Below are 27,274 nucleotides of genomic sequence, written 5' to 3'. Positions count from 1 at the left end.
AGTAGAATGTGGAGCTCAGGAGAGCACTTTGATTTCTTCAGTACTGGTTGGTGTTGAGGTGCAGCCCAAAGGAATTTCTTTTGGGAAGATCAGTGCTTTTCATTCTTAGGTTCCTTTCATATATGGAGCCTGGTTAAATTGGATAGTGCTCCTGGAGCAGGAACACAGCCTTCTCCCACAGAGACTTGCCTCAGGTACCTGGAGTTGTTTGTTCTGCTGACCCCTTTGCTGCACAGAATCCCCTATTTGCTTCTAATAAACAAAGGTTTAGAAGGTCCATGCTTATTACTGGAGATAAAAACTAAAAGGAATCTACAGGATAAAAGGCTTGTATCTGTACACACATACACAAAATGGGTCACACCAATATGATGGAGCAGGCTGAGTTCCGAATTTATGAACAGATGACAAATGTTCCACCTTTGGGCAAGCGGCTTTCTTTCTCATTTTGTCACACATACAGTACTGATGACAGCTGAGATACAAATGTAAGGTCATTTGTGGGTTCATAAGTGTCACACAGAATGCTAAATGGAATGCTATTTTGGGAAGATGGGCATCCATACTCTGTGGCAGAACATTGGTTGAAAAATTCCAAATGATCCCCATCTTCGAATCATAAGATAAACTCTTATAAATGTGTCTCATGGTTGAGACATCTCCTTCCGTATATTTAATCATTAATGTACGCTCATTATTCATTAAAGTTGCATTCTACTTTAAAGATGTAGGCTCAGTAAGACAGGCTACATTTGCAACTTAGAATCATAGAATAGAATCATAGAATCATAGAGTTGGAAGAGACCACAAGGGCCATCGAGTCCAACCCCCTGCCAAGCAGGAAACACCATCAGAGCACTCCTGACATATGGTTGTCAACCCTCTGCTTAAAGACCTCCAAAGTAGGAGACTCCACCACACTCCTTGGCAGCAAATTCCACTGTCGAACAGCTCTTACTGTCAGGAAGTTCTTCCTAATGTTTAGGTGGAATCTTCTTTCTTGTAGTTTGGCTCCATTGCTCCGTGTCCGCTTCTCTGGAGCAGCAGAAAACAACCTTTCTCCCTCCTCTATGTGACATCCTTTTATATATTTGAACATGGCTATCATATCACCCCTTAACCTCCTCTTCTCCAGGCTAAACATGCCCAGCTCCCTTAGCCGTTCCTCATAAGGCATCGTTTCCAGGCCATAAGGCATCATTTCCAGGCCATAAGGCATCGTTTCCAGGCCATAATGCATTGTTTATATTGTATTATACTTATACTTTATATTGTATTATATATTGTATTATACTTACTGTATAATACAATACAATATGCAATCCTGTGTACGATGCCATGTCAAGAACAACTCAAAAATCATCCAGGCTGGGTGGGCAGTTATTGCAAAATTCCTGAGGGCTCTTCGTGGTTAAGAGAGCATCATGTTGAATAAGGGCTTCTAGACTCCCTTCAGCAAGCAGGTCATGCCATGCAGAACTCCTAAAAGATTTATGGCTCCATCAACATGAGCTCAGCTCTTTAAGTTAATTGCATATTAGATGAGGCAAAATCAGCATCATGCTGCCAGCACAACCAAAGGAGGAAACAGTAAACCATTCACAATATTTAATGCCCCTTGCTGCAGCATGCTACCATTCCAATCCTTAGCTAAATCAGCACCCCTTGCCTTTTCTCAACACCACCTGTCACCCGTCAGCATCAATGTTTGATTGTGCCCAGTCAAAAAAATAATAATTCTCTTGTCTCCCTAAGTATCTTTTCCACAGTTCCTCACACTCTTTATGTAACCCAGTTTTGTCCCCTGTGTCGCTTGGCTACACTGAGACCTCCCCATGTTTCTAAACTGCAGAAAAATCTGATCTGCATGTATCATCTAAAGCTTACCTAGATGTGATCGTGGATACTGATGACGATGAAGAACTCCAAAACATCTCATCAATCCTTTCCACTTTCATCATCCTTTTCCTCGTGAGCCTTTTCTACAGTGTCAGTGTAACTGTCTTCAAGGTAAGATATATGGGGCAGAGGGAGATAGTAAAAATAATCAATAGTAACTCACTTGTACCAGACAGGATAAGGAAGAAATAAGAGAACACAAAAGCTACATGCAGGTACTATGGTCTTCATGGGGTAGGCCAAGCCAAGATTCTAGAAAAGACAATTATTTTGCAAAGCGTTCAGGTTATACAAGTCAAAGGACTATTTGTCAAAGATGCAGATTAAATATTCAGAGCTTTGATAATGCATTCCCCCCTCACTGTAGGGATATACAGTCGTACCTTGGAAGTCGAACGCTTTGCGACTCAAACGTTTTGGCTCCTGAATGCCACAAACCTCGAAGTGAGTGTTCCGGTTTGCAAACATTTTTTGGAACCCAAACGTCCTGCAGCCAATCAGAAGCCACACCTTGGTTTCTGAACGTTTTGGAAGTTGGGCGGATTTCCGGAATGGATTCCGTTCAACTTCTGAGGTACGACTGTATTTCAGCAATTTCAAGCTGAACCTGTACAGATCCAGCACTCTAAGCAATGTCTATAACCCTCCTGTCAGTTCCAGTCTTCCAGGAACTCCAAACCATTGTTTCCACCCAGCAAAAAAAAACCTCCCTATGCTGTTGAAAGACAGCTTTATTTCATCACTAAATGGCAGTGGTGAACGGGACAGGAGGTTGTGAAACAGCGGAGAGTTGTGTGACATTATTTTCTTCCATGACATTAATTATGGTTGTTTTCCAATTCCAGGTGAAATAACAAAGTGAAGGGTCATATGAAGAGGGACAATAAGTTGCCTAAGATAAAAGACTGTACATTCTTTCATCACCAGCACAATCAAGGATTTAATATTTCTCCGTTCACTTTTGGGGGAAGGTTGACTGGACAGATGACATTTCTGTCTTGCTTTGTCTCATCATATATCTGGGAGCAAGTCCTATCAAACTAAACGGGACTAATATATGACTAGACATGACTGGCCTTTTGCTGCCAGTGTTCCATTTGATCTGGACTTATTGGACTGGTTGTTTATCCTTCAAACATGTATGCTTTAATTTTGCCTCCATTCAGTGTGTTTGTGTGTGTGTGTGTTGTATTCAACTAAGTACTACTTAAAGTAGACCTACTGAAATTAATTAAACTCAATTATCCCTTTTAACTCCAATGGGTCTACTCTGATTTAGGACTAGCATTGCATACCGCCCATCGCTGTGACTCAGTCGTGGTCAAATTTCATTTTAGCTATTGTTGCCTACCTAGTTAAAACCCAAAAAAAGAGGATATTGCAATTTCAACTCTGAATGCAGTAAACAGAGTATTGTACCACATATACCAAACAGAATGTTTGCCTTTACTCTTGCTGTACATTAAGCTTGCATTTCTCAGGAACATTTTACATTCCTTCTGAATTGTTACTGTAACCACTTTTCTAGTTTTAAGTATATCCCACACTGCATCCAGAGGCAAGAAAGGGTTCAGTTTATTCAAGAAACACCCTTTTTATAACTAAAAAAAGCTTTATCTCTTGAAAAGTTTATTTTTTTTAAGAGCTTCCCAAGAACAAATAGAAAAAAGAACTCCCTTTCCCCACAGTGGAACAGGCAGCAATGCCATCAAAATGCGTTACACCACAAGTGAACATCGGTGTGTGTGTTTTTTGGTTTTGTATTCAACTAAGTACTGCTTAGGGTAGACCTATTGAAATCAATTAAACTCAGTTATGTCTTTTAACTTCAATAGGTCTACTCTGATTTAGGACTAGTCGGGAGCTCCTCAGAGTGCCAAGGAGATGCTCAGGCTCCCAAACACTAGACAGGACACTCAGGAGCGATCGTGTCAACCAAGTGATGGGCTCATATATTTGTTATTTTTCTCTGTGTGAGAATGCACTTTAACCATGATATACCCCAAGCATAAGCTGTGCCTCAGTTTTCCATATCGGACATGGGGATATGCCAGCCTCTCTTTATTTCATATAGTGCCACACAAAATTAAGAAGTGTATTTTTTTGCAAAGGAGGGTTTCCATTACCAACTTGCCATTCACTTTGGTTTCCCACAGCAAACACATGCCTTATGACATTTTTAGCTGACTCACTGCACATAAGGAAATGAGTTTCTATTGAAAGCCCCACATATCACATCTGCCTGTCTCCATCTGACTGGCAGCACTTGCCTTGGGCTGAAAGTGGAAACGCATACCTAGCCACATTTGCTAGCATAAACAGGACACATCTGTTCTGGGGATGACTTATTCAAATGTCAATACCAGCCTTCAGCCATGTTGCTGTCAGTGGCAAGCATCAGAAGATGAAATGTGTGCTATGGATTTTAGCCTTGATGAAATTAACCTCTTTATTCCTTGCTTGAAAAGAAATAAGTAATAAATTAAAGCTCTGTTGAACATGGTTGTCCACTGCTGTGGAGAGTCTTTTTTAAGAATCAGTATCAGAACCTTGCTGTCCAAAATAGTTAATAGCCACTTCTCACTTCGCAGAATTTTTAGACTTTTGTGGAGCCATCTGAAGACACAAAACCATACCGTTCAACTTTTTCAGATTAAAAAATGGGACAACCGTCTTCCAGGATGTGCTCCTGGGCAAGTCATGTGACCCGTGCTGCAATCTCATTCCCCCGAAGTGATTTTTGTGGGGTGAGAGTGTGGCATGACAGCACATGAGATCACGGCACCCAAAACGGCCTTCATAATCTCACTGAAAAACTGGGATGTCCTGTTTTTCCCGGGACACTTGGCGGGTATGCAAAACTTTCCTTCTGACCGGACTCCTAAGCTTCTAAGGGCAGTACTCAACAATTTGGAACACGAGATTCTGGGAAAGATACATAGTTGCCAATTCATGCCCTATAAACACACCCCAAAGGTACCCATAGCGTTTTGAGTTGAAAACACTACAGTGGTACCTCAGGTTACATACGCTTCAGGTTACATATGCTTCAGGTTACAGCCTCCGCTAACCCAGATATAGTGCTTCAGGTTAAGAACTTTGCTTCAGGATGAGAACAGAAATCGTGCTCCGGCAGCGCGGCGGCAGCAGGAGGCCCCATTAGCTAAAGTGGTGCTTCAGGTTAAAAACAGTTTCAGGTTAAGTACGGACCTCCGGAATGAATTAAGTACTTAACCCGAGGTACCACTGTATTTTAAAGGGAAACTGCTGCAGTCTGTTGACTAACCCACCTTGCTGCAGGAACCAGGGCAGGACAAGCTATTGCAGTGTAAATTAATTTCAAGGTACAGAAGGGGGGAAAGAGCTTATGAGGAGCCTCAGCCAGTGGGAGAAAAGCATGAATATCTGAAAAGGCTGTGAAGGGGGTCGATACCACTGCTGCCCAAGTCCTCTCAGAGGGGTGATTTTTTGCAGAAGGGAAGAATTGGTTCCAAAAACACATCTTGCAATATGTTGGAGTGTGGGACAGGGGAGACATTCTGCTGGTTGCCATTTTATGTGTTGTTTGGCTATTTCGTTTCTAAATAATAAATAGATAAATGAAATTTTAAGCTGCTGAGTACATTTTTCCATAAACTGAGATAACGAAGCAAGCAGACACCTGCTCACACAATGGGTCTCCTCTGTCTTCTGCATGGCCCAAAATCTGTTCCATAAGGTTGAGGGACCCTCTACAGCAGTTCTGAGGGGGCATGGAGGGGGTGCTGAGGTCAGAAGAAGCAATGGTGTAAACTTTAATAAAATATTGGGGGGACCTTAGGTAAGCCACACCATGCAAAATCAATCACATGATGCGGTGCATGCACACCATTTGAACAGCAATGCGCATCAACTTGGGGGGGGGTGTCCTCAAATATTTTATTGGGGGAGCCAAAGCCCCCTCGGCCCCTAGGAGTTGGCTCCTATGGGAACAAGAGAAACCAGAAGAAGTCCTATTGTAGAATAGATATATTGTCTTCACAATTCAATCAATATGAAGTACTGAATTGGAAGTAGGAATTTACAACTATTGGAGGGAGCAAAATCTGCTACCAAAAAATGGTTAATATCAATAAATGGGGGGTGAGGCCTAGCACTAAGTAAGGCCTAGCATGGCCCTTGAGCCTGAGTTGGCTTCTTTGACGGCGTTGTCCTTATACAGTGGTACCTTGGGTTACAAACGCTTCAGGTTACAGACTCCACTAACCTGGAAGTAGTACCTCGGTTAAGAACTTTACTTCAGGATGTGAACAGAAATCACGCAGTGGCAGAAGGCCCCATTAGCCAAAGTGGTGCTTCAGGTTAAGAACAGTTTCAGGTTAAGAACGAACCTCCGGAACGAATTAAGTTCTTAACCAGAGGTGCCACTGTAACTTGGGTGTAAGTTCCATTCACAACAAAATCATACTTCACTAAATTCGCCAGGTTGGATGGTGCAAACCTATACATGCATACGCAGAAGAAAACCCCACTGGGGTTTCAATGGGACTTTGAACTCATTGGTGGTTGAGGTGAACAAGGTGAATGACAACAGGCCTGACTCCCTGCCAAGTCCACATAGGATTGCAGTCTGAGATGTTTGTTCCTCTGGAATCCTTGATATCTTTGCATCACCTTGAGTGCCCCCAAGACCAGAAAAACAAACACCTGTTAAGCTTAACTAACTACCGGTCAAGCCCAGGGAAGCAGCCAAGGAGGCCTGGGAGCTCATGACCAAGACTTCTGCATCTTCTGGCTCTTCAACGTGGTTTTGAGGAGAGCAGGGGTGCCGGCAGCTGGAGGAGGCAAGGAAGGGGCCTGAGGCCTAGTTGGTGTACAGTGGTGAATGGAGCCCAAGGGATGGATGCTGAAAGATATAAATGCATATCCATATGCCACTGGTGAATACATTGCTCTGTTTAACTGGCGGGATGAACAGAATTTTACCATAAGCCAATTACGTGATGAAATGTATTTTTTCCAAGTTTTGGACAGAAGTTTTGGCGGTTATGTGGTGAAACACAATGACTAATTAGTGTGAACATGGCTAAATAAAAACAAAACGGATTGAGTTTTTGCAAGTGAGATTCACCCGAACCGTGTAGTTCACACAGCCTTGTTTTTCTCCGCAATGAAATCTTTGGGTTTTGAAAAGGTGTCAAACATGTGAGAGAGAAAAGAGGAAGTTATTAGCTCCCTGGACCTCAATTGTTTGTTTATTTTCACACCTTTCCTTCACACCTTCAGGCCAGTTAGGACGTCACTAACTGAAAATTTTCTTTTTTTAAAGCACTTCATAAGAGAATGGTTAAGGGGAAACTCTGAAGGCCTCATTGCAACAGAAATGAATCCCGAACAGAAACTGTGGGTCACTCGGCAGAGGTCGGGTTGCTTCGATCAACTCCAGCCTTGGGATCGGTGAGGTAATTTTAATCTGTTTAGCATTTAAACTTCTGTATGTTTTAAAGAAGAGTTGTAGATTTATTACGGTTTTACTGTTTGAAAACTGCTTTGAGGTGTGTGTGTTTTTTACAATAAATAAATAAAATAAAAGAGAGCTTTATTTTTACATCATGGGTCTTGAGAAGATAGGAACAGAGATACCCCACAGGAGAAGGGACTCTTTGGAATGTCCTAGCCTTTCCGGGAAGGAAGTGAACGATACAATGCCTGAGAAAGAGGAGAAGCATTTTTCTCCTGTACTCAAGGGTCTCCTGTTGATTCTTGGGCTTCCTAGCTGATGCAAGTCTTCCTTGCTACCATCTTCCAACTGAGCATCTTTATGTAAGGGAGGCTGGGGGAATAGATGGGGCTTGGAGCTGCTGCATGTGAGGCTTAGAGAAGGCTGCAAGGTAGCCTTGCTGTATCCCACCAGCTTCCCTATAGACCAGCATTCAGTTGATTTTTGGAGCTGAGAACTTCAAGGATAAAGAGTGACTGGTCAACCTTCCAGAAGTTCCACTTCAGCTCCTGTTATCAGAGCCAAATGGGAAAGGCTGAAGCTCAGTGGTAGAACATCTGCTCTGCAAGAGGAAGGTCCCAGGATCAATTCCTGGCATCTCCCGGGAGGGCTGGGGGAGAAGCTCACCTGCAACCTTGGAGAGCCACTGCTGCCAGTTTGTGTAGGCAATACTGGGCTCAATATAAGGCAGCTTCCTTATGTTCTGATACCATGACAGAGCAACAGCTGGCAGGGAACAACATAGGCACATGAACCTTGCACCAGGCACCATATTCAGCTTGAAGATTTCCCACCACTCAGCCAACAGAGAGGTCTAAAGAAGGTAGGTGAGAAAAGCCCCAGGGTTCCTTGCTAACTTCTCCCAAGCTTGTTACTCAGCTATGTCCAGCTGGGCTACCTGCCAAGCTGCTTCTTGCCTCCAAGCTACGGATTATGCTAGGAAGCTGGAGGAGGGCAAGGGGGCTACCCAACAGTCTGGCCGAAGCCTCATGCTTTATTGAGAGATTCCAGAGCCCTCAGATGAATATTGGGCTTCAAAGAAGTATGTAGGGGAGAAGAAGGCTATCGGAAAGCTTGCTCAAATGCTAGGCTTTTGTTTTCTATGAATTGGCTGCGTGGAAGGAGGTAAATGAAAGTCAGGTGCTCAGCTGTGAAATTTCTCACCTCACCGTTCAGCAGCAGGCTTTAAACTAGTGGGCTAGGGAAGGTACCTGAAAGCTTACTCCAAGCCTAAGGACTCCTGCTCTCTTGAAGGGGTGCAAGGCTTATGGGAAGCTGGTGGGGAGGAAGGGAGCTACCCCAAAACCTGTCCCAGCCTGATCCTCAGCTGGGAGATGTGAAGGACCCAGCTGAGCACCAGGGCTGAGCTGGACAAGTGCAAGGGAGTGCTATAAAATCCATGTCAGCTGTAAGATCCCCTTACACTCAAAGGGGTGTAAGGCTTATGGGAAGCTGGTGGTGAGGAAGGGAGCTAGCCGAAAGCCGGAGGAAAGCATGGGATCTAGCTGAAAGTCTGGCTGGAGCCTCATGCTCTACTGGGAAACTCCTGAGCTCCCTGAGGAGTGTTGAGCTTTTAAGAAGTAGGTTGGGTAGAAGGTTGCCTACTGTAAAAGCTTGCTCAAATGTAATGGTCAGCTAGGACAGACTTTTGGATAGCTCCCTTCCCAATGAACCTTCGGCTTCCAGAGAATTGGCTGAGGTGACTGAAAGTCTACCCCAGCCAGATGCTCAGCTTAGAAATTTCCGACCCCTCCAGTTCAGCAGCAGGCTTTAAGCTACTGGCATGTAGGGAGTACCTGAAAACTTGCTCCAAGCCTAATGAACATTTGGGAGACTCCTGCTCTCTCTAGGAGGAGCGTAAGGCTTTTGAGAAGCTGGTGGAAAGGAACGGAGCTACCTGAAAGCTTGCCCCAAGCCTGATCCTCAGGAGGGAAATCCCCCAAACCCAGCTAAGCACTAGGCTTAAAACAAGCTGGGTACAAGTAGTTTCTGGAAAATCCATCTGCTGTGAGACTCCCTAGCTTTATGTAATAGCAGCAGGCTTTATGAAATCTGGAAGGGAACAAGGAGGAAAACTAGAGCTCTGCCCCACCTGATGCTCAGCTGGGAGATCATTCAATAACTAGCTTAGCATCAGGATTCAGGGATGCTGACCCTGGAGCAAACAGGAAATCTGAAGCCAGCCCTGAGAGTAAGGTTTTACAGGTGCTGGGGAGCATGTGGAGTGATGGGGGGCTGCCTGGAGGCCTGCCCTGAGCCCAGTGCTCAACTGGGGGATTATTGACTCCCCCAGCTGAAGGCTGGCCTTCGGGTAAGCTGGTGGGGAGCATCAAGAAGGGGGCTACCTTCTATTCCTGATCTGAGCCTGGTTCTCAGCTAGGAGATTCTTGAGCCCCAGCCAGGTGCTAGGAGTCACAAAAGCTGGTAGAGAGCAGCCGGGGGGAGGATCCAGATCCCTCTCAGAGCCTGATGCTCAGCATGGAGATTCTTGATCACCTACCTAAGTGTTGGGATTCACATAAGCTGGGGAGGGGAGCAGCTGGGGGGGTAGGCTGCCTGGATGCCTACCCACATGCTTGCCACAAGCTGATGCACCACTGGGAGATACGTGACACTTGAGTGAAATGCTTCACAAAAGCTAGTGGGGAGCAGCTGGTGGGGCACCAGCCTGGATGGCTGGCCAAGGGCCTCATGCTCCACTGGGAGACTCCTGTCTACCCAGCTTATTGTTGGCCATAAGCATGTGGGAAGCAGCAGAAAAGTGGGGCTACTTGGATTTTTGCTCAGGCTTGATGCTCACCTGGGGGATAAGTTGGTAGGGAGCAAATGAGAGGCTACCTGGATGCCTTCTTTGAGCCTGGGAGATTCTTGACTACCCAGCTGAACATTAGGATTTACAAAAGCTGGACAGAGGCTGCCTGGGTGGCTGCTACAAGCCTCATGCTCAGCTGGGGGGAATTTTGGCCATGCAACTGTGTGTCAGGCTTCATATAAGCTAGTGGGAAGCAGCCAGAAGATGGCTGCCCCAAGACTGATGTTCAGCCAAGAGATGCAATCAGAAGGTTCCAGGACTGGCTGGGAACAAAGGGACTGCCTGAGAGCTTGCTCTCACCTTATGCCCAGCTAGGAGTTCCATCTGCAGGGAGGAGGGTGGCTGAAAATCTCCCCCAGCCAAATGCTTAGCTGGGAGATTCCTGAAACCACTACCCCCAGATGAGCAGCAGGGTCTAGCCTGGCAGAGAATCTTGCCCCAAGCCTAATGCTCAGTTGGGGAACCCCAAAACCTCTCAGATTATCATCAGGCTTCAAATAAGCTGCAGGAATCTCTGAAAGCCTGCCCCATGCTCATCTGTGGGGCTTGAGCTTCCCAGATCCACAGGTGGCTTCAGAAAGGCAGCAATGAAGTGAGGAGGTATCTCAAAGCCTGTGCAAAAGAAAGCCTGTGTTAAACAGAGTCGCAACCTTCCTGAGCAACAGCAGGCTGCGGAGAAGCCAGCCGGGAGTAGCCAGGGTATGGGGGAACTGGCTGAGAGCTGGGAGGTTCCAATGATGGGTTCCTTGCCATGTAGGCAGCAGGAGGTGCTATCTGAAACTCTGGTTCTAGCCTGGTGCTCAACTGGGAGATTCTTGACTATCCAGATGAGCAGCAGGCTTCATAGGGGCTGGGTGAACAAGGAGTTATGGGGGGAAATCTGACCCAGGCCTGAAGCTCTGCCTGGAGACCCCCCCAATTCCTACCAGAAGTGTCTTTGAGGTGCCCAAGTTCTACTCCATGTTCAGAAAGTATTCTTTGGAGCAGAAAGATCTCCAAGCTTTGCTGCACCACAAGCACTGAAGCCCTGGAATCTCTCTCAAGTGAGTTGCTATCGATGAGTGGGCTGAGCTGGCTAGGGCAGGAGGCTTGTCAAAACTCCTAGTTGCAGGGAAAGTTTCAGGAGACCCACTGAAAGACCACTTTCTGGGTTCTGTACCCAGCCCCGGGATGGTAATCGAGAGGTTTAGCTAAGCAGGAAAATGCAATTTGGTATCCCTGAGAAAGGCAGCCCCAAGGAACTGCACACTCCTGGGAAATGGAAAAGGACCATAACAGTTTGAACCTAGCATGATTCTTAGTGGTTGCAAGCTGAAGTGAGAGCAAGCTAGGTTTGATCCTCAGGATAGGAAAGATGTGTATTGAACACCAGAACTTTTGAATTCTCTCCTAGGGAGGTAAGACTTCCAGGGTTACTGTGTGAGAAGCAGACATAACCAGGACTAGACCAAGAGGGGCTTGTCCCTAGCTTTGGAAGGGTAGTGGGTTTTAGGACAGGCATAGGCAAACTCGGCCCTCCAGATGTTTTAGGACTTCCACTCCCATCATCCCTAGCTAACAGGGCCAGTGGTTAGGGATGATGGACGCTGTAGTCCCAAAACATCTGGAAGGCCGAGTTTGCCTATGCCTGTTTTAGGACAAAGGCATTTCAGAAAGCTGGAACTGACAGAATAGGTTAGAGAGCTAGGAGCCATAGCTCCTAGAGTCTGTCTAGCTGGCAGCGGTGGGGTGGGACAACCTCGCTGTGCCTTCAAAAGCAGCTTGAAAAGCTATGCCTGCTGAACTTCTACCTGCTTCGGAGATACTAAAGGCACAGGGAACATGGCAGGAGGAAAGTTCTCCTATGCTGTAGTTGGCTGGATTTTATGTATTGTAGGGCTACCTTTTTTGATTTCATCATTTTACTGATTTGTTGCATGGTTGATTTTAATTTTGTCTATTTGATTTACGTACACTGCCTGGAATATGCTCTTTTTATTATAAACAACTTAGAAGCTAAATAGTTGAACCTCTGCTTTATCAGATAGAAGAAAGTAGCAGGCCAGTGCATCGTCATTTATGGAATAGGTTAGGCCCACAAACCACCATCTTTCACATTTAGAGCTCAAAAACCGTTGCAACTGACTATACAAACTGACTTGGCTTCTGTTGTGGATTTGTGTCTTTTTGATTTAATCATTTTATTGAGTTGTTGCATGGTTGGTTTTAATTTTGTATATTTTATAACATATGCTACTGGGAGAATTATTATTTTTTAAAGTTACTCATAAGCTGAATAGTTGAACATCCACTTTTATCAGTAGGGGGGAAAGTATCAGGTCAATGTTTTGTCATTTGTGGAGTAGGTTGGGCCCATAAACCACCAGCTGCTGATACCCCGTAGACTAGATAATCTTACACATTTATCACTCCAAACAAGTTGCAATTGGCTGTACAAACTGATTCGGCTTCACCTTCATATTATTACTGCCAGTTAATGAAGTTCAAAATCTCAGTTTGCTTGCCTCTCCATTTTTGTTTCTTCTGTTGACCAGCACTATTTTATTGTCCCCTTACCCAGTTTCAGTCAAATTTGTATGTGAGGGGGCACTAAAAAGGACATCTGCAACCTTCAGCTGGTGCTGAACAAAGAGGAAGTGAGAGAACTCGCACAACTAAAAGGAGGCCTGGAATTTTGAGATGTGGGCAATGCCAGCAAAAAACACCACCCAAGAGAGTGAGAAACATGCGCTGACTCAAGACATAAGTCTATCAGTGTTCAAGGAAGCTATGTCACATTCACACCATACATTTAAAGCACTTTCGTCCCACTGTTTCATAGCTTCCCCTAAAGAAGCCTGGGCACTGTAGTTTGTTAAGGGTGCTGGGAACCGTTAGGAGACCCCGCACAGAGCTACACTTCCCAGCATTCTTTGGGGGAAGCCATGACTTTTAAGGTGATGTAAGAGCACTTTAAGTGGATGGTGTGGGTGTGACTGTGTTCCGAGGCAAGCGCATTCAGGACTGCAGCTACAGCAGTGGCGTAGCGTGGGGGGTGCAGGGGGGGCCGGCCACACCGGGCGCAACATCTGGGGGGGGCGCTCGCACTCGCAGCTCTCTGCCCCTACCTGGCTCACTCACTCTCTCTCACTGCAGTGCTGGCTGTGCGAATCCGATCCGAGCCGCTGGGTCGCCGCCCACTGTGGAGGGGGTGGGTGCCAGGCGTGCGGTGCGGAGAGAGAGCGAGGGACTATCTGGGGGAGGGACAGTGCAGCAGCCGCCCAGCGCAGCGCTGAGCGCAGGAGAGAACCACACCAGACCAGACCAGGCAGCAGCAAGAAGAAGCTGGCAGCGGCGGCAGGTTAGGGGTTAGGGGGCGCAAATTACTTGCCTTGCCCCGGGTTAGGGGGCGCAAATTACTTGCCTTGCCCCGGGTTAGGGGGTGCAAATTACTTGCCTTGCTCCGGGTGCTGACAACCCACGCTACGCCGCTGAGCTACAGATCTTGAGCCAGAATTCAAATCTTGATTGCTTCATCCCACTGGTTTTGGTTAGATGAAAGGGGCTCAAATCTAATGACTTGGTCTCAGATGAGTGGCGAGTCAGCCATCAAAGTGGCTATGACCTTTTCTCCTTCATCTTACTCCGAACCAAGATAACTCAGTAGCTAAAGGCTTTCTCACTGTGGCAGGAAAAGCTTCCCCACTTAACTTTCTGGGGGACACCCGAGCACAGCCCCAAAGCAGGGAAGGAGCTGCCAACCTCAAGCGTAAATGTATCTGGTCTAGACACTTGTGATTTGCAATCTGTTGAGCAACTGGAAGCTTTTGTCGTGGGGCAGGAGTCCAGAAGGACCCTCTTGGCCTAAGGCTCCACACCTCCTAACGGACACAAATACCTTGTTCTCTTAGAGGTAGTAAACCTAGGTCTCAGAGGTAACACGCAGTTAATACTCTTTCATAAAAACAAAACAAATCCCCACATTGTTTTTTTAAAGCACTGTTCATTTTCCACTTGTGAGAACACTGGGGAGGTTAGGAACTTCTTGCCAAGGTGCAAAATGTGGCCCTCTGTCCAACTTTTAAAACCCTCCCCAGACCTTTCCTTTAGTGTTTTTCCCTGGTTGGAATATGCCAATGAATTGGGATAATGGCTCTTGCTTATCTGGGTGGGGGAAATAGAGAGGCATGTGTGTGTGCAGAATTCTGACTTTCCTACAACTAGGATGTACAAAGGTAAGAATTGCATGTGTTTTTCTGTTCACCCTAGTTGCCTTTTCACCTTTGGTCCTGCCCGCGAATGAAATGTGGCCCCTAGAAGCCTGGTTACAAGGGATGTGGCCCTTTGCTATAAATATTTCTCCCCTTTCCTTTGGGCATAGGCAGATGTGGATTTGCCACCACAGTGACAACTAGACCAAAACGACACCCTTTCTCCTTACTGCTTTTCCCCCAAGCCCCAAGCCCCACACCCCACACTCTCTCACACTCCTTTCCCTTTTGCATGAAAGGATCTAATGGCTGCAAGATTCTCTGTTGCCATATCTTTCTCTCTGTTTTGTCAACGTACCATGTAAAATAAGAAATTCTCCAGTCATACTGTACGTGATGAACTTGCAGCCCAAAAGCTGAGGTGGAATTCACTGAATAACAGTGCAAATGCAGCTTAAGGACAGACATCAGGCATTCGGCAATTTTTAGAGAAAACCAACCTGCCAGTGGGTGTTGAACAGGGCTGTGTCTATTCTGCAAATAATTCAGCATCCTAAGCTTTCACTGTTTTTAAAGCAGGTTTCTAAATCTCATAGCTGAGAAAATAAGCCTGAAAGTGAACAGATATTTCCTCCCCACCCCCTAACAAATAGCAGTGAGATCAATCATGGAACCTTCTTCATTCCAGGTGAGCTTAGCACTTGTCGACAATGGCAAAAATAAGAATGACCTCAGACATGCCCAAGTGTCTTCAGGTTAATGCGCTACCTCAAATAATGCTTACCAAACCCCTTACAGGGTTTGAGGTTCTTATTGTTAATGCTGGCTCTAAGAGGAAAGGATTTGTCTTGAGGATTAATAAGATCTTAATCGAAATTTGAGCAGGTGTCCTTGCATGGCTGAGAGGAGGCAGATATGAGTGAACAGAGGGATGAAGCGTATATATCTATGGTGCTCTAGACCAGAAAAGTCAATGTCTCCCTGTATAAGGGAAAACATATAAAAATTAACCTACAGTACCACTGTCACCTATGGAAGATAACGTAGCACCAACAGGTTGGTGTGAATGTGGTGCTAGAGGCACTTATTACCACTCACTGTGTTGTGATGAAGGCATAAATGAGGCGATGAGATCCTGCAACTCCCGCTCAGCTCATGGAATCATAGAATAGCAGAATTGGAAGGGACCCCCAAGCAGCATCTATTCAAACTTCTGCATTGCAGGAACACAAAAACATCCACCCTCAACATGCATTTCTGTCTTTTTTTTATTGCAGCGAGCACCACAGCCCCGACGGTCTTCCCATTGCCTCCCTGTAGCCAAGACTCCTCTACTGCCTCGCAGGTCTCCATAGGTTGTCTGGTCTCTGGCTACTTTCCTGAACCGGTCACAGTACGGTGGAATTCAGGAGCCATCTCCAGCGGCATCCGGACTTTCCCTGCAAAATTGGATTCATCCAGGGGCCTCTACACCCTCACCAGCCAGCTCACCATCCCAACCAGCACCTGGGAATCGGAGAAGTTCCAATGCAATGTCGCCCATGCAGCTTCCAGCTCCACAATCAACAAAGACATTGAGCGTGAGTCTGGCTGGGCCTTTGTTATCTGCTTCCTCTTTAACCTACAAATGGATGGTCAATCTGGCAAAAGAAAGAAAAGTAAAATACAAGGCTTGGGAGAGACGGGAAATGGATTCAATATATTTGGGTAGTGTTATTGTCTAGTACCAAGGCATGTTAAGCGCAGCAGCAGCTCAACGTTGGCTCACAAACGAAATGTGGGAGACAACTTCAGAGTTGTCTGTTCAGCACTAAAAGTGATGTTAGGGTTTTGCCATTTAAGATTTCAGTCTTCGGGGGCTAGGTACAGCAACATCCAGTTGCATTTTTTAAAAAATACACTTTAGTTTTAAATTGTTAAATTTGTGGTGATTTATTTTTAAAGTTTATTTATTGCTGCTTTATTCTCAGAGCAATGTTACCAGCATGTGTACCACACACAGTGTGTGCTGATAATAGTATTCATGACCTGCTCCTTTAAACTGCTTGTATTCACTTGCGCAACCAATAGTAGGGAAGTATCTTGGTGAGGCTGTTCAAAACTTTGGGATTAGTAGGAGAGACAAAGGTGGCGAATGGCAAATGAATTAGTGGCCGCTCACTCTCCAGTCTTCTATCGAAGTGGGTCCCTCAAGGCTTACATTGAGTAGGCGACAGGTCCCAGACTAGAGATCACTAAAATCACAGAGAAGTGGTATTAATGCCCCTCACATATGGATGGGTTGAGAAGATCAATTTGGTTCATATTTAAAGACGAATATACATAATTCGCAGTACTTGAACCAAAACATGTCCATCATTTCCAACTTACACTTCTTTAAATTGTGCAAAGCTGTTCATCAGCCAAGTAATGTGCACAAAGAATACATATCGTGTGTGAGTGAATAATATATAAGAATGTGTTACATTAGGAGCACTGTTTTACAGGAATGTTTATATTAGGCAAAATATCACTCAAAGGTGTGTATATTAAGAGAAGCTTGAATTAAAATGCAGATGACTTTTCATGAGGACTGGTTTGCTGATTGGTGTGAAAAACAACTTGAAAAATAAGCAACTGAGAGGAACCATAACTGACAGATTCACCCATCTCTGCCTTTCTATAATGTAGGAACCTCTGCAAAATCACCAGTGGCCCCAGAAGTCCGCCTGCTCCATTCCTCCTGCGATTCCAAATCCAGTGGTGCCACCATTGAGCTGTTCTGCATTATCTCCAGCTTCTACCCCAAAACGTTGACGGTGGAATGGCTGGTGGGTGGGCAAGCCGGGCTCCTGCCTTCATTCACTGAGCAGCCCAAGAAGGATGCCCACGGATACACTTTCAGTACCACAAGCACAGCCAATGTCAGCCAAGCTGACTGGCAGGCTGGGAATGTCTACTACTGCCAGGTGTTCCACGAAGCAACACAAACGAAGGTGAAGAGCAAAGCCAAGATATGTGAAGGTAAGAGCAGCTGACTAAGTTGGCACTTGAGTTTCCCTCTGTTTTGGTGGGCATGGACTGGAACGTGAGGGGGAGGGCTGCTTCCAGATTGCAGCTTCCTCCCACTTCATTTCTACATATATAGATATAGCTGCTTTCAATTATGTCCCATTGAATTAAGCCTTGAACACATGACCTTACTAGTAGAGTAGTTGTTTTCCATTTCTGCTGGAAGCAGGACTCTGGGAAGACATAGGGGAGTGGACATCAGAGTGCCCCAGATGTCCATGAAAAGTCTTGGCAAATATGCTATCCTCTTCAGGGTCAGAGGATGTTTTCCATCCTCTGCAACATGTAGTTTGAGTCAATGGTGTAAACCACCTCCTGGATAGAACAATGTAGTCTTCATAGCAGAAGCTGATATTGTAGAAAAGGGTGACAGGGAACTGTTTGTTCCTGCTCATTGTTCACAATGGAATATGGAGCTTTTTTAATTTTAGGACAACCAAGGGCAACAAACACCAGCTTCATTCTTTTAATATTTGTACCAAGTCTGGAGTTTCTGCTCCCTTTTACTCTGGAGCAAGGAATGCCCTTGTTAACAGATTATTATTGTTGTTGTTGTTAATTTATATTTTTAGCCCGCCCATCTGACTGGGTTACCCCAGCCACTCTGGGCTGCTTCCAACAAATAGAAAAGCATAATAAAACATCAAACATTAAGAACTTCCCTATACAAGGCTGCCTTCAGACGTATTCCAAAAGTTCTATAGTTATTTATCTCCTTGACATCTGATGGGAAGAAGTGAGAGTTAAATAGAGAATTAACATGAAGTTTGTGCCTCCAGATGCTACCGCCTGCCCTTCCACTGGCATTGATGTAAGAATCATACTCCCAACTCCCAAAGACCTGTATGTAAACAGCGACCCCAAACTCATCTGTGTGGTGGAAAACTTGATAGATACAGATGGGCTGATAATCACCTGGTCACGGCAGACACCAGGACCTGTGAGCCAAGAACTACTGGAAACAAAAGAAGAGCCTAATGGAAAGTTCACCGCTGCGAAGGCCCTCTCTGCCACAACGTGGCTACAGGGAGATGAATTCACCTGCAAAGTGGAATATCCAGGCCTGGCTGCTCCCATCATTAGGACCATTGCCAAGACGATAGGTAAGGGGGAAACAGGGTTGGTCTCCCATCCCAGGGCTGGTGGTTTTGTGTTACAGAAGGAAAATGCAACACAACTTGGCAAATCTGCAGTTTATGCTAGAGACACAAGTTACAATTTCAAGCAGTCTAGTGGAGGTCTTGTGCAGGTTTGCACAATCATTCTACTACCCTTGTCTCTGCTCAAAGGTTTTATGGTGCTAGAAAAACCTGCAATGCATTTTTTTAAAAAAAATCAGAAGGCAACACTGGAACCAAGGAAAGAAAGGCTTGTGTCCACTGCAGGGGCCAAGACATCTCCCATTACTCTTTTCACTCTCATGAAAACCATTTCATCTCTAGTTACAGATCCTTCAAACCCCTGAATCTGTCTATTGATAATGTTTACCCAACATTGAGTAATGTTGAGCTGGATGAAGGATTGAGCCAGTTCTGATGAAGGCAGATCTTTATGTCCTTGCCCTGGTGGCCCACTCCACAAATTTAACGAGCCACCAGGGTAACTGCTTCGGGAGCAACTGTGCAGAGCTTGCTCCTTGAAGTTTGCAAGATTTTCACCTTTCAACCCCAAGCCATGCTGCAACTTGAATATACCAGTACCTTCTCGGGAAAGACTGGGATTCTGTGTGGGCTGGGTGACTTCTGTATATCTGTTGAGAAACTGGGCTGTATAAATATACCTCATATCTCTGCTGTCCCGGTTTGTGCTCCTATTCATTCATCCAGCTCAAAGAAGCCCAACACATGCTATAGATCTTCACATAGATCTACACACTGGTGGTGACTTCAGCTGAAGGCACTTCAACTCATTGGCAATTGAGTATTTACCCCACTGTGTCTATTGTACAGACATAAACTGCTCTTCAAAGAATCTAACAGATAATATTTAGAGTCAAATGACATTAAAAGCCAGGTGGAGCAACTATTGGGAACATACTGCTGTTACGAAGTGCATATGAACAGGCCAGAGGTGAGAGACGCTCTCTGCAATAACCCTGTCTGGAGTACCTATGTTCAAGAGAACAAAATCACAGGGACTCTCATTGTCAACACTGCATCCACTCATTTGGTCTAAACTTAACTACTGTTGCCTCTCCTTTTCTCTCACATATATTGTCCCTGATCTCAAAAAGGAATGGTCCATGCTCCTGAGGTGTACCTTTTCCGACCCCACCCTGAGGAAATCCGTACTCGGCCACCTATGGTGACCCTCACCTGCCTGATCACTGGGTTCACCCCAGAGGCAATTTCTGTCCAGTGGCTGAAGAATCACAACGCTATACCTGACGATCACCATGTCAACACCCCAGTCATGAAGAACAACAACAACCATTCCTACTTCATGTACAGCCACATGAAAGTCGCATTAACTGACTGGAACAATGGAAATGCGTTCACCTGCATGGTTATCCACGAAGCCCTCCCCATGAAGTTCACCCAGAGGACTGTGGAGAAATTCCAGGGTAAAAAATGATGACCATCCCTGCTACGGCATTGCAACCTCTTCAGCCTCTCCCAGATTTTCCTCTAGCATTGTTAGATAAACCCTGTGTAAATAATTTCCATGCATGCATGTTTGGCCTATGGCTGAATAAAAAGAGAACCAACTCACATATATATCCCATGTTGTGGTCATTTGCAGGAAAATCGATGACTAGAGTGAGTTTTGGAAAGCGGGGGTGGGTGGGTGGATTAATTAAGTGGGTATTCATGGTATTTGGAAGCAAAATGTATCCACCATTATCAGAGCTATGCCATGGGAGGCAGGGGTGCAAACGTCTGATGTCAGTATATATGTATTTTAATGCTCACAACAGGCCCTTGATAAGTGCCGGAAGTGAGAGGGATTTGGTCCAAAAACACCCAATGAGCTTCATCTAGTTGGGTGGTGATTTGAATCTGGGTCACATTCCACCAGGCTCAAGTCCAATATCCCATCATCTGCTCCACCCTGGCTTCCATCTATACATGTCCATACACAGGAAGCTGCTCTCCTTTTAACGTCTGGTGCTGAAAACAACAAATAAGCTGCCAATTCGCTACTGAGGAATATTTCTGTACCAGTCTCTGCCTCCTTCAGCCAACTGCCCCCAGGCCTCAGTTCCTCAGGGGTTGAAACCAATTGATCATAGCAGAACTGCAGTGTTCACTGCATTCCAACAACATAATAATAGCTCAGTGCTCTTTATATTTTTTTATCTGCCACGCCCCCCCCAAAAAAAATCAAAGCCCAAAGTTCATCCAATAAGTTTGCCTTTTTAGGCACCCATATATATACAAGGGAGTCCTGCCCATATCAGAATATTTTGCATTGCCTCTCCTTCCTCTGCCTGCTCCAAATATCGATATATGGTACATGACGTAAGAAGCTGGCTCATTGGTTTGCCTACTCAGAGTAGGCCCACTGAAATTAATTATATGTGCAATTTAGGTTCATTCGTTTCAATAGGTCTACGCTATGATTAGCATTGGGTGCAAGCTATGCAGCGTTCTCTGTCGCAGAGCTGGAACCTTGTTCCAATAAGAGGGGCAGAGCTATCTGTATGGAGGTACAATACAGAGGCCAATGTCATTCTGTGGAAAGTTAGTTCAGTGGGGCACAGCAGCATGAGCAGCAGGGACAGAAAGTAGGCAGAATTCACCTGGTGCAACATATGTGCACACTCCCCGCTTCAACACATGTAGCTTCCCTTCATATCAACTCACCTGGCCTGGATTTCAGTGACAGGGCAGAAGAAATGAGACAATGCAAAACACCTGCATTGCTTGAAAGCAAAGAATAGTTTCGGAGAGCCAGCTATAATGGGATGCCATGGGGGGAGGGCATTTGGGGGGGGGGGCAACCCACAGTTTGCTGGGGCTGCATTTCAGGTCAACGCACAAGGCAGCAGAATGCGTGTAAACCCCTTATGCCCTGTTACACCCTCTTCCAGGTCAAAACACAGCGAGTGTTTGCACAGCCGTACGTGCCTTGAATGTGCACAAAATGGTTGTTGCCTATATAGGGAAAGGTTTTCTCCCTTACTGCTCCCCATGGTTACAATAGAAGCACCATAGGGAAAGGTTATTTTAATCCAGAACCACATAAAAAAATAACCTCCCCTTGCACCAGGATCCTGACCAAAAAAAAGGCCTTCAAAGTGGCTATTAACTGTTAAAAAGAATCAGAAGAAATTTCATTTGACACATTTAGCATCACATCAGTAAGACATGGGGGGTGGGGAGGATAATAATAAACCTAGTTTGACCCTGAACTTGAGATGGGTGAGCAAACTGAGCCAAGCCTGGCTAGATGAGTAGACAAGTCAGATGGAGCCATGAGAAAGAATCAAATTCACAGAATATTCAGGCCATAATAATGGATTGTTCATATATTATTGGGTGGGTTATGAGAAATAAAAGGTCCAATCAAGACACATATGTACACAATGCAAAAAGGCAGAGTGAGGATATGTTTTCCAAAATGATAGTCAGGGATCCCCTCAGAACCATCCCATCAAATACGAAAGAGCAAAATCTCTGACATTTTACAAAATCGGAGAAGGGAGAAAATAGGACTTTCAAGTACACTTTTCCCCAGTCACCCCTCCTTTTGGAAACCAGACACAACATCTCCACTAAGTCACTCTTGTCCTAGTTATGCTGCAAGGGTCCAGCCACAGCCATCACACACAAACTCCCTACCCACACCTGCTCCCTGGTTACTCCTTGAGTCAGTACTTAATGTACTGGTTAGTGTTTGTTTTGGTGCTTAGAACTGCAGATTCAAATCCCTCCTCAGCCATGAAGCTCACTGTGTGGCCTTTCTGGACATCCCTCAGAAAACGAGTTAATTTAAGACTGTGCTAAAACATGCCCACCTCCTCATTTATTGAGGATTATTCCATCCAGCCATCTTCTGTGACTCACTGAAACTGTCAAGATTAGGATGTATTTTGTCATGTGGTGAAACGGTTAAGCAACTGTTTTGAACACCTCTGAACATTGCTATTCCTCATTGATTTATTACCTGAAAAAATGGAAGACAAATAGCATTCTGCAGATGAGTTGAAACACATTGCACAACAGGTTCATCCTAAACAAACTGACGAGAATTAGATGAACTGGTACTTTAGGCAGAGTGTCGGAAAAGGGAGAAGGGGAGAGAGAGCGAGAGAGAGAGAGAGAGAAGTGTTGCAACAGAGTGAAGTTACTCTGTAGGACAAGGCACAAACATTATGTGGGGTGAACAGAGAGAGTTCCCAAAGAGCCAACACCAAGCCACTATTGCAAAATTTAGATAATATTAATTGTTATATAGGCCACAGGTGATCTTGCAGGTATATGGTTAGTGCATCATGGATTTTGTAGTCTATGTTAGACTGTATGAAATAGAAGGAATAATATTAGTAGTACGTAATTCGGCATAATTCTATATGTACAATTAGATATTAGTGGTGGGTGAAGGGATGGCTGAAGTTATGGGATATTTTATGCTGAACACTGGAAATGATGTCTCTCTCTCTCCCCCTCACAGAGGTGGCTGTGTCAACAATTGATGATTACAGCGATGAAAAAGAGGAGGAAATGGATCGTCTCTGGGTCACCATCTTTGTTTTCTTCATTCTCTTCCTCCTCAGTGTTTCTTACAGTGCCACCATTACACTGTTCAAAGTGAGTAGAGAGGAACGTCTGTTATATGTCTACATTTGAATCTTACGATGTGGAGTGACAGAGGCAGCAGAAACACCACTGGGACGGAGGGTGGGAAGCAAAGGATAAGGCTGAAATATTTGTACTCTTTATTGTAAATTAGTGAATGGTTCTGTGAAGGACTCGGCACATACCTTTACGTATCCTTGATGCCAAATAGTCCATTAGATACACCATTAAAATCAGATGACTGGGATGAAGGAAAATATTTGACTTGCTGATCTGCAAGAGAAGTTTAGGGATAGGAAGATGCTGGAGATGCAATGGTTGAGGGTACGTTCTTCCATATGTGGTGGAGCTGTAAAAGGTTAAAAGCGTATTGGGAAATAATCCACAATGAATTGAAAAAAATGTTTAGAAGTACTTCCCTCCCCCCCAAAAAAAACCAGAGTCCTTTTTGTTGGGGATAATTCAGACGGAAATTCCCAGGTGTCAGAAAAGGTTGTTTATGTATGCCACCACTGCAGCCCATGTTTTGTTAGCCCCAAAATGGAAAACAAGTGAGGTCCCAACTAATAAAGAATGACAACTTAAACTCATGGAATAAACGCAGCTTGTGGACCTAACATATAGAATAAGAGAACAAGAAGAACATATGTTTAAAGAAGATTGGGAAATATTTATTGAATGTATGGGGGAAATTTTGTACACTTGAGAAAGTTGGCAGCATTAAGATAAATTCAACAGTGTAAACAAATTTTGTTGGATATAATAATGGAATACTGAATGGTTTAGTTTATGTAAAATATGCAGGGATTTATAATATGCAAAAAGAACCATGGAAAGAGAAGAAAGGAAGTCATTGGCATTTTAAGGTTGTTTAAATGAATATTCTAAAGTGTAAAACAAAAATAATAATAATAAATATATTTAAAAATGGGATAGGAAGATGCAGAAGGATGGCAAGGAATGATGTTAGTATACAGTGCCAAAAGAAAGTACTTCTTCACACAGCATAGCTAAGCTATTGAATTTGTTCCTACAAGAGGTAGTGATGGCCCCAGACTTTGATGGCTTTAGAAATGATCACACAAATTCCTGGAGGACGAAGGCTATCAATGGCTACCAACCTCAATGGCTAGGTTCCACCTTCATTGCTCAAGACAGTGTTGCTCCCAGTACCAGTTGCATTCAGATCCTGCCTTTGGGCTTTCCACTACAGCATCTCGTTGGCCACTGTGGGAGCAGGAGGCCAGACTGCATGGACACTCTTTGACCAGACCCAGCAGGGTTCTTCTATGTTCTTACACTTTCTTGTGAGCTGGTGGTTTATAAATAAATAAGTAAATATAAGGAATAAGTACAGGGTAAGTAATAATACATCATACAACTTGCAACCTGTGACTGGCAGGAAACAGGGAGGACAAAACCACGAATGACAAATAGAACATGCAGATCTTTCTTCTTCCACACGCACTTCTGTTCTGTGTCTTCCTTTCTCCTAATTCTCATTTCTTCCTGCAGGTAAAATGGCTCTTCTCCACTGTGGTGGTCCTGAAAAAGCAGCCAGCAGGCCCTGACTATAAGAATGTGCACCAATGATTGGCCTAGAAGCATTTTCCTGAGAGCTCTTGTCCTACACTTTGAGATGTGCAAAGAAGAAGTCACTGGCTGGAGATAGGACTCCGTTTCCAGCGTTAACAACCAAAGCTTCTCTCTGCTGTCTGCTTTTCTTCCCTGGTAGGGGGACAATGAAGTCCCATCAGATGAAGGACAGAGAGGCAATTTTGTTAGAACTTGGAGCTGGACTCGTCATATTATGTCACTTGCTGAGACTGGGCTCCCAAGACAGGAAGCCTACTGTCCCTATGTACATCTGTTTCCCACAGTGACTGTCAAGAAGAGCAACTAGTACTCCCAACCCAAGGTGTGGAGACAGTCCCACAGGCCTTGAGAAAGGAGTTTGGCACATCTACTCAGCATTAAGTCCTCCTGAGTTCAATGGGACATACATCTAAGTATACATAGGACTGCAGGCTGGGTATCCACTGGACTCTCCCCATTTCAGAGCTTCAGATCTGCTCTCAACCCCATGTTCTGCCATATGCTCTGCCGGCTCATCCAACATACCCTCATCACTAGTAGGCATCCAGCCTCACCCAGCTATTGGCGACACTGACCTGTCCTGACCTGACCTAAGCATTCTACATAAATGTCCTATTCTGAATATTGTCCTTCTCTATACTTAATATTTCAATCAATCAGTTTAAGACCCACACAATACCAACAATTTGTTCTTCCTCAGCCCCATGACTGGCACTGAGGACATTTCTGCTCTTTTATATATTACATGATTTGTGGTCACAACCAGTGGGTTTTTTTTCTGGGCGGACACAGCGGGACGCATACCCCTAAACGTTTTGTTTTGCCCCGACTGACGGATGAATTGACATGCCAGCTGTCTCTGTAGTAGCAGCGCAGACTGGAGCTCCATCATTCTCCCTGCTGGTGCCTGGGGAGGGGAATCTGGGGTGGCCGCGGTGGAGGTGACAGCACTGCTGCTCCTCCTTTTGCCGGGCTAGAGCAAACCGGTGAGCACTCGCCCCTCCTCGCTCAAGCCAACCCCACCGCTGCCGCTGCCAGGGGCCTTCCTGCCCTCTCACTGCCGCTGCTATTTTCTAGCCATTTTTAGCTAGTTTCTGCTATTTTCATATACAGTGGTACCTTGGGTTAAGAACTTAATTCGTTCCGGAGGTCCGTACTTAACCTGAAACTGTTCTTAACCTGAAGCACCACTTTAGCTAATGGGGACTCCCACTGACACTGTGCCACCGCTGCACGATTTCTGTTCTCATGCTGAAGCAAAGTTCTTAACCTGAGGTAATATTTCTGGATTAGCAGAGTCTGTAAACTGAAGCGTATGTAACCTGAAGCGTATGTAACCCGAGGTACCACTGTATTGCATGTTTTGTGGTCATAACTATATTTACTAGACAATAATAAAATAAATAAATAAATAGAATTGCCTTCTGAAGGTTTTTGTTTCATTTTTTCTCCTCCTTCACATACTTTCAGGAAGGAGCTCTTTTGAAAATTCTGCCTGTTGTCCCATAAAAATCAGTGGTTTGGGAACCTGCAGACTTGCAGATGTTGTTGGACTCCAACTCATAAAAGTCGTAGCCAGCATAACAAATAGTCAGGGATGGTGGGTCTTGCAGTCCAACAATCTCTGGAGGGCCACAGTTTCCTCACCCTTTACTTGCATGCCAAGACCCCGTGACCCCGCAGTTCTCCAGGGAGTAAATTGCCAAATAAGACAACAGGATATAGTTTATGGTTTCAAATAAGATACAACTTTTATTGGTTACAGATGTGAACAGTTTGGCATAGGCATTTGGGGAAACCAGTTTATTTCACTTCAGCCCGTCTGCTGGGAATGCAACTAAGGGTAAACCACCTCAGAGGGATATGACCTACATCAAATAGGGGTACAGTGGTGCCCCGCAAGACAAATGCCTCGCAAGACGAAAAACCCGCTAGACGAAAGGGTTTTCCGTTTTTCGATGCGCTTCGCAAGATGAATTTCCCTATGGGCTTGCTTTGCAAGACGAAAACGTCTTGCAAGTCTTGCGGTTTTTTTCGCTCCCCCCTTTTTTCTAAGCCGCTAAGCCGCTAATAGCCTTTTAGCCGCTAAGCCGCTAAGCCTTTAATAGCCGCTAAACCTCTAATAGCGCTAATCCGCTAAGCTGCTAATAGGGTTGCTTCGCAAGACGAAAAAACCACTAGACGAAGAGACTCGCGGAACGGATTATTTTCGTCTTGTGAGGCACCACTGTACCTCCCGAGGGGTCACAGTTGGAGGGGTGCTATGGCTGCAGTCCCTTCCTGGGCATTGGACAGAAACTACTCCTCCAGAGCTCTCTCCATGAAAACCCGCTCTTTAAAGCTCATTTGGAGCAAGCGGTACTCCACAGCAACCCAAATGGGCGGTTTTTTGCAAATGAGCACTAAAGAGTGGGTTTTGTGGGGAAACCTCTGGGGTGAAAACAAAACAAAAAATAAAAAATATGGACTCTGGCAAGAGGATATATGATTTACTGCCTCATATACA

General features: G+C 45.0%; 2 long non-coding RNA genes and 1 gene segment (V, D, J or C); all 3 read left to right on the top strand.

Annotated features, from left to right (window-relative positions):
- Positions 1-1,322: 1,322 nt before the first annotated feature.
- On the top strand, positions 1,323-4,404 carry LOC310691481. The gene is made up of 2 exons (XR_014518509.1): positions 1,323-2,010; positions 2,745-4,404. It is a non-coding gene; the product is annotated as an uncharacterized lncRNA (long non-coding RNA).
- Positions 4,405-16,514: 12,110 nt separating this feature from the next.
- Positions 16,515-20,005, top strand: LOC310692572 (immunoglobulin heavy constant epsilon-like). The segment is given in 4 exons: positions 16,515-16,560; positions 17,051-17,383; positions 18,271-18,534; positions 19,665-20,005.
- Positions 20,006-21,428: 1,423 nt separating this feature from the next.
- LOC310691475 lies at positions 21,429-26,189 on the top strand. Its single transcript, XR_014518500.1, has 2 exons — positions 21,429-23,184; positions 24,688-26,189. It is a non-coding gene; the product is annotated as an uncharacterized lncRNA (long non-coding RNA).
- The last annotated feature ends 1,085 nt before the right edge of the window (positions 26,190-27,274 follow it).

The sequence above is a fragment of the Podarcis liolepis genome, assembly GCF_965112155.1.
Source record: "Podarcis liolepis genome assembly, chromosome: 13".
In the NCBI taxonomy this organism is placed as follows: domain Eukaryota; kingdom Metazoa; phylum Chordata; class Lepidosauria; order Squamata; family Lacertidae; genus Podarcis; species Podarcis liolepis.
Note: the sequence above shows the minus strand (reverse complement) of the source record. Positions and strands in the feature narration are given on the sequence as shown.